Source organism: Oratosquilla oratoria, chromosome 22 (genome assembly GCF_046742065.1).
Source record: "Oratosquilla oratoria isolate Oo_2021 chromosome 22, ASM4674206v1, whole genome shotgun sequence".
Lineage (NCBI taxonomy): Eukaryota > Metazoa > Arthropoda > Malacostraca > Stomatopoda > Squillidae > Oratosquilla > Oratosquilla oratoria.
In genome coordinates, this window is record NC_134798.1 from 19,562,333 (window position 1) to 19,574,928 (window position 12,596).

Sequence of the window (12,596 nt, forward strand, 5' to 3'; positions counted from 1 at the left end):
TTCCTGCCGTCAAAACATTCTCCCTCGATTCTGAAAAGACGGAATCTGAGGGCAAACCATATTCACTCATCTTCACTAGAAATCGCTCCATGATGTACGATCATCGAAAGTTTGGCATGGACTTGACTTACAAACGTAGACCTAGCTACCGTAAACCTAAGCTGGCTAACGAATCATTTTTTAATTTTTGTATTTTCTATTCTCCCTCCAAAGATCCATATTCATGAACTGAATATATAATTATCAAATGTTCATATTTATACTTAAATTTATTTACTTTCAATTACTAACCAAACATTTGATTCTATTTTGTTTTCTCATAAATACGCGAACGAGGTTATAAATGGGATTTCCCAGTTTCCCTCCTAGGCCTCGAGCGAGTTTGCATATGTACAGTGTACGTATGCATGCGGTGATGTGGTACTGGGTATGGTGCATTGTACATATAGTCAGCGCGTTGATTGGACAGCTAGCTGCATGCAACCAATGAACTTCCCTGCATACAGGTACCATGCAATTCAAAACTAGTGACATTATGTAGTACGATAGTTGTGTAGAGTCTAGTCAACATGTACTAGTATACGCACACAGGCAGCTGATACGAAGCTAGGCTAGGTAAGCCATTGAATTCTAGCTGCTATACCACGTACACATTCGTACGTACATCAACAAATTAAAGTTGATTGATGCGTTGCGTTTATGATATCGAGTTGTGTTTGCTCTGATCCTTTCATCAATGGTGATGGGATTCAGGGATTGCCAAATGATGGATAATGCATGAAAAACGTTGAATCTTGCCGCGGGAGCGATTTTTTGTGGGGGATCGCTCGTCGCTCCCGTGTATTTTTTCGCTGGTCATGGTCCTTGTACGAGGGGGTATCTAAATTTTTTAATTATGACCATGAAGTAAACAAATCAGAAACTTCATTTTTATTTATGGTCTCTACATAGTCACCGTCCAGAGTCACACATTTCTCCCATCGTTTTTTTACTTTCCGCAGGCCGCCGTTGTATAAGTCCTCCGATTGCGTTGAAAACCACTATTCCACTTCTTGAATAACATAATCTGTGTCATCGAATCGTCGACCCCGCAGAGGATTTTTCATCTCTGGGAACAAGAAAAAGTCGCTTGGGACGAGATCGGGAGAATAGGGTGGATGCGGTAAGATTTCATAGCCACATCGCCTTGCTACCACAACCGCAGCTTGAGATGAGTGACCGGGTGCATTGTCGGCAAGGAGACGGACTCCTCTGGTAAGCATACCGCACCGTTTGTTCTTCAGAGTATCTCGCAACTTTTTTAGAAGTGTGCAGTACTCGTAGTATGCTCTAGTGATGGTCTGGCCCTTTGCAAGGTAGTCTGTGAAGATGACTTCACGACAGTCCCCAAAAACCTACAGCATGACCTTCCCTGCGGACTTCTGCACCTTAGCCTTCTTAGGGGAGGGGATGTGGTATGTTTCCATTCCTTGCTCGTCTCTTTGGTCTCTAGATCATACCGATATATCCAACTTTCGTCCATAGTTACCAGACAACCAAAGAAATCCTCTTCATTCTGCTCCAAAACAGTCAACATCTGCCTCGACAGGTCACGCCGTGTTTGCCGTTGAAAAGGAGTCAGTAAGCGCGGAACCCAGCGTGCTGACACCTTAGACATGTGCAGTTCGTCGTGAATAATTTTTCACACACTGCCGTAACTAAAACCAGTCTCATGCATGATCACGTGGATGGTTACTCGTCTGTCTTCCAGGATAACATTCTCTACTTTCTTCCCTATGGCCGCACTGTCCGTGAGTGATGGTCGTACAGTTTTTGGCTCGTCTGTGAGGGACATGTGGCCAGTTTGGAAGTTTCTTTTCCATCTCACAACACTGTCATATGACGGGCAATCATCACCATAGACAGCCTTCATTTCATCATGGATTTGCCGGGCACTGTAACCCTTCAAATCCAAGAACTTAATTACGCTGCGAGCCTCAATCTTCTCCATCTTGCAGGTTAGTAACATCTAGCGCCACCTGTAAAAAAATAAACAAACTTAAGATATAATTTTTGTACCATTACGCACATGAGGACCAGTGATTACACTGACAAAATTTCATTGACATAGCTGAATAACCTCCGGGTGATAATTAGAAATTTACGATACCCCCTTGTACAGTTCAATCAGACCAAGGTCCTCTACCTTGCACCAAGTGCATTGAGTTAATTGATAGAACCATTTTCGAGACTGCACACGATCTACAAGTATAGGCTTCACAACTTTAATTGGTGCACATTCAGACTCAGTATTCACAGATGAGGGATCAGGAAACAAACCCAACTCCTTGCAATTGATTACAATGGCAATCAGTTTCTCATGCAAACTTTGAAATTTATTCCCGAAAATGCACACAAACGTGTAATAGTGTACTGCCCCAAATGTTCACTCGTCTAGATCGATGAACTCTTGTAGAGTAGGAATGAAGCTCCTTGAGTAGAGCGCCTCTATTGATAGTAGATGGTGTGTTTTAGACTGTCGGGTCGCCCTTGCGCAGCACAGCCTTCAACGGGAACTCTTGAATCATGGTCTGCAAAAATCTGTCTTGGTAGTGACAGATTTGTGGTAGTCTCATCCTTCAGTTTATCTCGTAATTTTGGTGGCATACTTGGCGGGGTCTGCATTATGGGGATGTTCTGACTCTAACCCTATCTCAGAAATAAGCATATCTTACGCACTATGAACTAATTATAATTGTCTTGATTATTCCCTTCCTTGCTGACTTTTCTTTAGATATTTTGAATTTATTATATCATTTGACAACTGCTTACGATTTCCCTAACTTAGACATCATATCAGATATCATAACTTTTGTACAAGTAGTTTGATAGTTTGAAAAGAAAATAATAACTTGACCCAAAATCCGTTACAAGGTTTCCTTTATAAGACAGGGGAACCACTGATGAACGCTCCCAGCAAATGCCAGATTTGGTATAGAAATAACTATTGTAACATACCATGATGCTACTCATTTACTAGTAGTAAACTCTATTATGAAATAAACATTTTGACAGGTATCATCCCTTTATTATGGATAGTCACAAGCCGTATTAAAGCTATGGAAAGTCACGTACATGCATATGATTAACTAAGAAGCCCCCTTTAACACACAAACCAGTCTAGATCAATAAATCAACACTCCAAAAATCATGAGCTGGGTAAGAAAACACCATCAACACCTAACAGATTAATACACGCATAAATATTAATTGCTTTTACAATCAGATCCCATGTTCTCACACAAAATCTGTGTCCGGTTGAAAAAAAAAAGTCACAGGAATAAGATCACAGAAAATAAGCCACGATTTTGGCTTTGAAAACAAATCACAGAAAAAAAAAGTTACAGTTTATTCAATTGCTACAAATAATATAGGTAACAAAACAAGAAAAAAATTTGAACTTGATTATTAAGTAATAAAATATCATTTGCACATATTGAAAACTCTTTGTTACATTTCCTAATATGATATTCATACCCATTGTTGTTATGTTTATGGTTAAGACAAATACCCCATCCAACGCCGCGAAGAAACTGCACAGCTTTGTAGTCCTCTTGACCACTTGTCGCTCTAGCTGCAAAAGCATTCATGTAGCTGCTAGATCAGTGGTTCTTAACCCTTGCGTCGCTGCCCAAAGTTGGGTCACCAAGCCATTTGAATGGATCACCAAGGATTTGTGGACCTATTCTTTTCCCAATATTCCTATTCAAAATATTATCAGACTATTAATCCTGATTCTAGACTCCTTAAGTTACTATTATCTAAGAAAACGTTAAGACATAGATGATTTAATTGAGGTGGAAAAAAACTACCAACATCTACCCTTGCCTTTTAAGTGTTTATGAAGGTAAGGTTCGCCATGGTCGATCTGGACAGGATTTTGGGTCGCAGCCAAAAAGTGCCAAGAACCACTGTGTTAAATGATTGTGTTCACTGTCGCTTTTTCACGCTCAAACGGTTCCGTGACACACCAGAACGAAGGATTTTAGTGATAAATTAAGTTTAAGTCTGTTCTCCATGGTGGCGTCATGCACATTCCATAAGAGATGAACAAACATAGGTGGAATGTGATACATTTTCAGAAGCATTAGAGCATAACAGGCCATAATATTTGGCGTCTGAATTAGTCGAAAACAGCCATTAGCACAAGTACAATCAGAGTGCATGAGCAACTCCTCGGCTTCAAGTGGATCTTGTAAAATTGCATTTTTGATCTTTCAATGAAAGTGTTTCTTAGAAACTCTAAAATAGAGAAGACATAATAAAAAATCACATGAGCACTGCTGGAGGATTAAAGTTAATCAGGTGAGGTCAGCATAACACAGTATAATACCAATGCTAACTTTTGTTTGTTGTGTCATGACTGATGCGCTACCTGCTTAAATCATTCTAATACAATGCGAATTACCGTGAGAATAAAACGCCTGACTTGAAAATTACTCTAGCCTACAATATGGAACACACAAAATTAACTACATGTAGCCCTCGTGATCCAGACTTTTCTGTACATAGTCGCGTATTTACCTCCCTAGCAAGGCAGGTGGACGAAAAGAGAAGTATGTGGGACCGTGCCGCTGACTTTATGCGAAGGAGAGGCAAGCCAACTCAAACTAAGGAGTTCTCTTTATTGTAATTCCGACCAAGGTACCCACCTTTCTCCATTTTATTGTATTCCATTACCATATTGTCCCTAGTTTTCCTCTCATACTTCTTCCAAGTAAACTCAGGGTTGCAATAGAAATGACATAAACATAATAAAAAACTTCCATCGTCACTGCTTTTCACGTGGTTTGATCTAAGGTCACACGTTGTATGACCTGGTTTAGCCTGGTTTGCCGCACGATATTCTGTTTTCAACAACGCTGATCAACAAAAATATTTAATCTAAAAATAGCCACATTAGCTGCATAATACGCTGCACTATGTATGTATGTATGTATGTATGTATGTATGTTTGTATGTATGTATGTATGTATGTATGCATGTATGTATGTATGCATGTATGCGTGTATGCGTGTATGTGTGTGTGTATGTATGTATGTATGTATGTATGTATGTATGTATGTATGTATGTATGTATGTATGTATGTATGTATGTATGTATGTATGTATGTATGTATGTATGTATGTGTGTTTGATTCACCATTGTCTTGGATCACGTGTTGGAGTCGTGATCGACAGCTATTTCCCTCTCAGAAGAGAGCTCAGAGCTCATATATGACCGATATAGGGGTAATGTTGTGACCTTACACGCACACACACACCCAACTCCCCACCCACGAGAGTTGGAGTAACAACTCGCAGCGCAGCGATACTGAACTTATTTCAGCCCTAGGCGAGATTCGAACCCAGACCGCCGTAGTGGCAGCCGGGAACTCTACCACAACACCATCAAGTCGTGCGTGTGTGTATGTGCCTAGTTGTATTTTACGGGAAGGGGAGCTATGCTCGTGGTGTCCCGTCTTCATATCTCGCTTTATCTAGACTGTTCTTAAATTCGTGTGTTGTTTTTGCACACACCACATTCTCATTTAACTTGTTCCAAGCATCTACAGTATTACCCTGTGGGGAAAGCTGTTCTTTTTTAGGTCTATTATATAACTGTCTTACTTGATTTCATTTCCGTGTCCTCTTGTATCTCTAATATCCCATTTAATTAGATCCTCTCTATTAACAGTTTCTATACCTTTCATGATTCTATAAATAGTTATCAAGTCTCCTCTCTCTCTTTTTTGCTCTAACAAGCCCACTGGCTGCGCCAGTCCCGGCTACGCCGGGGGTCTTGGCCTGCGGCGCAGCTCGCCTGCGCGCCCGGGGCTACGCCCCCTTTGTTATACCTCTAAACGGTTTAAAATGCACACTTTGTTCTACCTCTTGAATGTGTTTGAAATAAAAGAAGGTTTTATCATTTTAGCTTTTATTTACATCAGAAACTTTAGTTTCGTCTATAATTTGTTTACTGCTTTGAGGCGAAGGAGATGAGACATCCTCGACGTCGCTCTTTTCTATTCCATTGTCAACTTTCTTCTTTTTTCGAGGCGGAGACGATGCAATATCTTCGTCGTCGCTTTGCCGCTTGACCGTTTCCTTGATTTCCTCCATTTTCTTAGTCATCTCTTCTTTTAGACCCATAATTAATTCTTCCATTTTTTTCGTGACAGGGTTTTCAGCTTCATTACTACTGTTACTTTCTTCTTCATTTGAAACGTTTTCTTCGAAGGCAAAATCAGGTAAGATCATCTTGACGGCGTCTTCTTCTAAAATGTTATAAGCGTCCTTTGGTATTGGAACTATACCTAATTCGGGTTCTTCTTCAGCTATGGGGATAAGTTCTTCTGTTTCTTCGCCTGTTACTGCAGAAGCAGGAGGGGACGCTTGAATGTTCACTACGCTACCCGAGAAAAGTTCTTTATATACACAGTTCGTGGCAGGTCTTAACCGGTATTCTTTATTTACTTTATGCCAGCCAGTATAGACGAACAAAAAATTCCACGACGTTACTCTTGAACAGGCGACATAGAATTGACCATGAGCGAAACACTGAACTGTATCCAAGAGTATTCCACACCGTTCGAACGTTAGCCCTTGTGACTTGTTTATTGTCATCGCGTAACTTAATTTGACTGGAAATTGTTTTCTTTTGAAGCTAACTGGAGTGTCTTGAGCTTCTAACGTTATTTTAGGGATCATAACCTGTTCACCGCGATAACTACCCCCTAAAATTTTACCAACTATAATATTCTTCTTCAGATTAGTAACTAAGAGCCTCGTTCCGTTGCACAGTTTCGGAGGGCAAATGTTTCTAACAACCATCACTACACTTCCAATTTTCACTTGAAGTCGATGAGGAGGCAGAGAGGGACTTATCATGGCATTAAATACCAAAGTTTGAATATCGGTCCCTTCTTCCACTGCTCTATCAGTACTGTAATAAATTACTTCTTTTTCCTTTGATTTGTCATAGATCATGAGATTCACACTGTCAATATCGTCGTTTGTAGGTGATATTATAGTTCGTTGTTCAAAATATGAAACGTTGAGATGGTTGTCTTCCAAGTCCCCGTAGATACTATTTATCAATTCTTCACGGGATTTTACTTGAACACCAAAACCTTCCTCAAGTTCCAAAGACCCGTCATTTTGTGATCCGATTTCTAACAATTTTTGTGCAAATTTAATGTTGTTTGTATCATTTTTCTTGAGGCGTACGTTCTCGGTTAATTCCAGTTTTGTTATATCGCCCCACATGTAACTCGATTTGATACAGTATTCGAGTTCATCGTTCTTACCGCCACCACGTATAACGGGTAAAATTTGTCGGAAATCTCCAGCACAAACAAAAGCTTTTCCTCCCATAAACTTATCATTTTCAAGAATATCCCTCAACGTTATATCGAGTACGGTCAACGTATTCTTCTTGTCATTACGACTTCGTCCCACACAATTAAAGACGCCATCTCTAACAACTTTGCAAGTTCACTTCTCTTCTTGATTGCGCATGCATACATACATACATACATACATACATACATACATACATACATACATACATACATACAAACATACATGCATACATACATACATACATGCATACATACATACATACGTACATACATACATACATACATACATACATACATACATTCATACATACATACATACATACATATATCTATGTTCTGAAAAAGAATTTGTTGTCGAAATGGTCGGACTGGCAGTTCCGCCGAAAAGAGGACATCGCCGGGTTTAGTTGTCATAGTAATATGGCTGCGTAACGTCTTCTAGGAATAAACGCTGGCCTCTGTTTGGCCAAGAGAGTGGTAACGTCAAGGAAATGGAGACGACTGATTGGCGAAGAGCGGTGACGTCTCGACAACGGAGACGACTGATTGCCTAAGAGCGAGACGTTCGTAAGCCCCCGGGGAAGCCTCTGGAAACACCCGGGGCCTTTGGGAGACCCTGGATAGTCACTCGGGTACCTCTGAGAATCCCTGTAGGGATTCTCTGTGAAACCCTCAAGGAACTCCTGAGAAGCCCATTAAGAACCCCCTGGAACATCAAGGGGAGCACTTGTGGAGCCCTTGAGGTGCACTCTGGAAACTCCTGGGGAGTCCCTGTGGAACCCCTTGGAATCTCTCAGGGGAGCCCCTGGTACTAATAAAAGAATTCCTGTAATCGGACCGGAAACCGGAAATCCCTCAAGGAGACACGTCCCCTCCGGCCCCGGTTGTGTGAGTCGTCCCTTGATATCACGTCGGGCCCTGCCAAAAAAAAATCGAATAGACCTTTACTCTCGGACAGGGGTCAGCGTGTCCGCATTCTGCCGGGTTCTGACGGATTGGGAAAACCGATCGGGTCACAGATTTTTAGTAATACTGATGTCTGTAGCTCAAGTTTTGCTTGTCTCTGTTCTGAGAGTGTTGGTGCCAAATTCGTAATTGCTCTCTGTATTCTTTCAAGTTTTGTTATGCTTTTTTTTTTTTTTTTTGTACTTAGTGATCACGTCGTCACTGCATATTCCAATCTTGGTCTTATCAAAATGACTAGTATTTTCTTCACCATTTCTTCGTCCAGGTATGTAAATGCCACTTTGATTGTTCTTATTAAATTATAAGTTTCTCCAAAAATGTTGCTTATATGTTTCTCCGGGGACATATTATTCATAATAATGACTCCCAGGTCCTTCTCATTTTCTACTTTTTTTATTTCTTTCTCTCCCAATTTATATGATCCCACTATTCTTTTTTTTTTTTTTTTTTTTTTTGCTTTTTTCAAATTTCATTATACTACACTTCTTAATATTGAATTCCATCTCCCACTTCCTACTCCATTCCCATACTTTATTGAGATTACTCTGTAGCGACTCATTATCTTCTACAGTGTTCACTTTTTTGAACAATTTTGCATAGTCCGCAAAGAAGCTCATATAAATATCAATTCCTTTATCCATATCATTAATATATATAGCAAACATTGGGGCCAGAACTATTCTTTGTGGAACTCCACTAATCACTTCATCCCAATTAGAGTGTTTGTCTCATATCACTACTCTCATTTTTCTTTCATGCAAGAAGTCTTCCAACCACTTCAGCAGTTTGCCCTGTATTCCTCCTGCAGTTTCTATTTTGTTTAGCAATTTCTGACGTGGCACCTTATCAAAAGCTTTTTTCAGGTCTAGAAATGCAAAATCAGCCCATCCATCTCTTTCTTGTTTTACATCTATTAGCCTTGAATAGAAACACATTAAGTTTGTGACGCATGATCGTCCTTGTCTAAATCCAAATTGCCTTGGATTTAGTTCTTTGTTTTTTTCCAAATGCCTTATCTATCTAATTTTGATCATTCTTTCACAAATTTTAGCTATCGTACTTGTAAGAGAGACCGGTCTATAGTTAGTAGGGTCTTCCTTGTTTCCCCCTTTATATATTGGTACTATATTTGCTCTTTTCCAATCTTCTGGAACTTTTCCCTCTTTCAATGAACTGCTTATTAGACTATGTGTTTTGTCTATTAGTTCATTCCTGCATTCTCTCAAAATCCAGTTTGCCATTTCATCTGGTCCATGCGATTTTCTGACATTGAGGTTACTCAAGTGATTCATTATTTCATTCCTTGTTACTTCTATCTCTTTCATAAGGGGGACTTTCTCCTCCCACTCGATATCTCTAGGTTGTATGATCTCCCTTGTAAACACCGATTTAAAATGCTTGTTCATAATTTCTGCCCTTTCTATTTCCTCTGTGTATTCAACTCCTCCTTGCCGTAGTTTCTCTAATTCTTGTTTGTTTTTCAGTTTGTTGTTTACAAATCTGTGAAATAATTTTGGTTGATCTTTACATTTTTCTATGACATCTTTTTCGTATTTTCTCTTTTCTTCTCTGCACACTTGTACATATTCATTTCTATAACTAGTATATATTTTCTATTTTTCAAATGTTTTGTCTGTTTTCCATTTTCTCCAAGCTTTATCCCTTTTGTCTGTTAACTCCCTTCATCTTTTGTTGAACCAACACTTTACTAATCCTTTTTCTTGTTTTTGTTTTGGAAAATACTTTTCCACTCCTTCTTTATCGTTTTTTTTTTTTTCAAAATATTCCATTTTTCTTCTACTGTTGTTTCCTCCTTGTGTTTCCTTTCCCAGTCTGCTTTTTAAAATAATTCTCTTATTATATCAAAATTTGTTTTTCCATACATCAATTTTCCCTTTCTATATTGTTCGTTTTTTCATGTATTTTTCCTCATTTAGTTCCAGTTCAACCAATATGTGGTCACTTTTACTTATTGGCGTCTTATATTCAATCTTGTTCACTATTTCAGGTTCTGGTGTGATTATTAGGTCCAGTCTCGATGGTTCTTCCTCATTTCTATACCTAGTATTCTCTTGTATCCATTGCGTCATTGTATGTTCTAGAATCATATCAAGTAGTACATTTTCCCATACGTCGTTTCCACCCTTCACTGTCACCTCTTCCCAGCAGATTTCTTTACAATTAAAGTCACCCATTATAAATATTCTTCCTCCCTCTTCTATTATCTTATTTAGTGTTATCCTTGTGTCTTCTAACATATTCTTGTGTTCTCTCTCTTCCCACGAAGCCGCTTTAGGAGGCACACAATTTACCACAAACTTCCTGCTCTTCCCATCCCTGTCCTCTACTTCCATCATAATCATCTCTACTCTATTCTTTTCATATGTGACATTCCTCACGTTTATATCCTTCTTAGTCAGGAACATAACTCCACCCCCTTGTTTTACCTCTCTGTTTCTAATCCAATAATTATATGCACCATGTCCTACACTGCTGGGTGGTAGTGGACCTTTCAATATTGTCTCTACAATTCCCATTATGTCCGATTCTTTTTTCTTCAGGTAATCATTCAGTTCGTACAAGCCTGTTATTAGGTCATCTATATTTGTGTAAGACACTTTTAATTTTCTGCTACTTCCATCGTGTTTTCTGTTTCCTTTCCGTTTTTCTTTCCTATGAACCATTTCCTCACTTTCATATCCACTACTCTCCAATATATTTTTTTTCTACTCTGTTCTTTTCTCGTTTTTTTCCTTAGCATCTAGTCTTTTTGTTTTCTCATCCTCTCTTTCCTCTTTATTCGTTTCTCTTTTTATCCATAGCTGTTTATATTGATCACTGTCTGCTAGTTTCCCTGTTTTTGCTAAGATATTCTCTGCTGTCGTTTGTGACCTCAATTTGATCTTAATTGGTCTGGTCTTATCTGTATTGTATTTACCTACACTATATATTTCTTCAGTTTCTTTCCCTGTTTCTTGTCCATCCTCTTGAACTAATTCTAATATCTTGTTTACCTTTTCCTTCTCTTCTTTTACTCTTGTGGTCCTATTTGGTTTATGTTTCTCTTCCATCCCTAATATAATTATACATTTCTTTTTGTCCGCTAAGTCCCTTACTATATTCTCCTTTTCTCTTATCACTTTAATAACTGTGTCCTTAGTTTGTTCTCTCATCTGTTGTGTCATTATATCTCTAAATATAATTTTGTTGCTCTCTTGGACTTTTCTCCAACCCTGTGCTTCTTTTGCTATGGACTCTTTATTATCTTTATTATTATTCTTTAATTCTTCATTCTCATCTTTTACTTCTTTTAACTGTCTTTTTAATTCTTCTATTTCTTAAGTTAGGTTTTGATTCTCTTTCTTTAGTTCTTCCAGTCTATCAACTCTTTGGGTAACTAGTGTTAATTGGTTAAGCCTAACCTCCTATGCTTCGTTCATATATACATATATATATATATATATATATATATATATATATATATATATATATATATATATATATATATATATATAGTTTTTCTTCTAGATTTACTAGTCGGGGGAGTTTGTCACCTCCTCCCCTCATTAAATCCATAAAAGCAGGTATCTTCTCTTTCCATTGAGCTGCTATTATCTATATTTCTGATTTTGACACCTCTGCTTCCTTGTTCTTCCTCGTGTGTGTGTTCTGCACCCCTTTTGTTTACACCCCTTCTAACATTCAGGGCCCATTCGTCCCCTTCCTCATTTCCTTCCATTTTCCTCAGAAACCCCTCTCTTTCTCCCTTTTCTTCGCCTTTCCACTACACCACGAGTTTTCCCCCTTCCCTATCAAGACCGATGAAACTTGAATTTTTCCTGGAGTTCCAAACTTCCCTGTCACTTCGACCGACGTGTGTGTGTGTGTGTGTGTGTGTGTGTGTGTGTGTGTGTGTGTGTGTGTGTGTGTGTGTGTGTGTGTGTGTGTGTGTGTGTGTGTGTGTGTGTGTGTGTGTGTGTGTGTGTGTGTGTGTGTGTGCGTGTGTGTGTGTGTGTGTGTGTGTGTGTGTGTGTGTGTGTGCGTGTGTGTGTGTGTGTGTGTGTGTGTGTGTGTGTGTGTGTGTGTGTGTGTGTGTGTGTGTGTATGCGTGTGTGTGTGTGTGTGTGTGTGTGTGTGTGTGTGTGTGTGTGTGTGTGTGTGTGTGTGTGTGTGTGTGTGTGTGTGTGTGTGTGTGTGTGTGTGTGTGTGTGTGTGTGTGTGTGTGTGTGTGTGTGTGTGTGTGTGTGT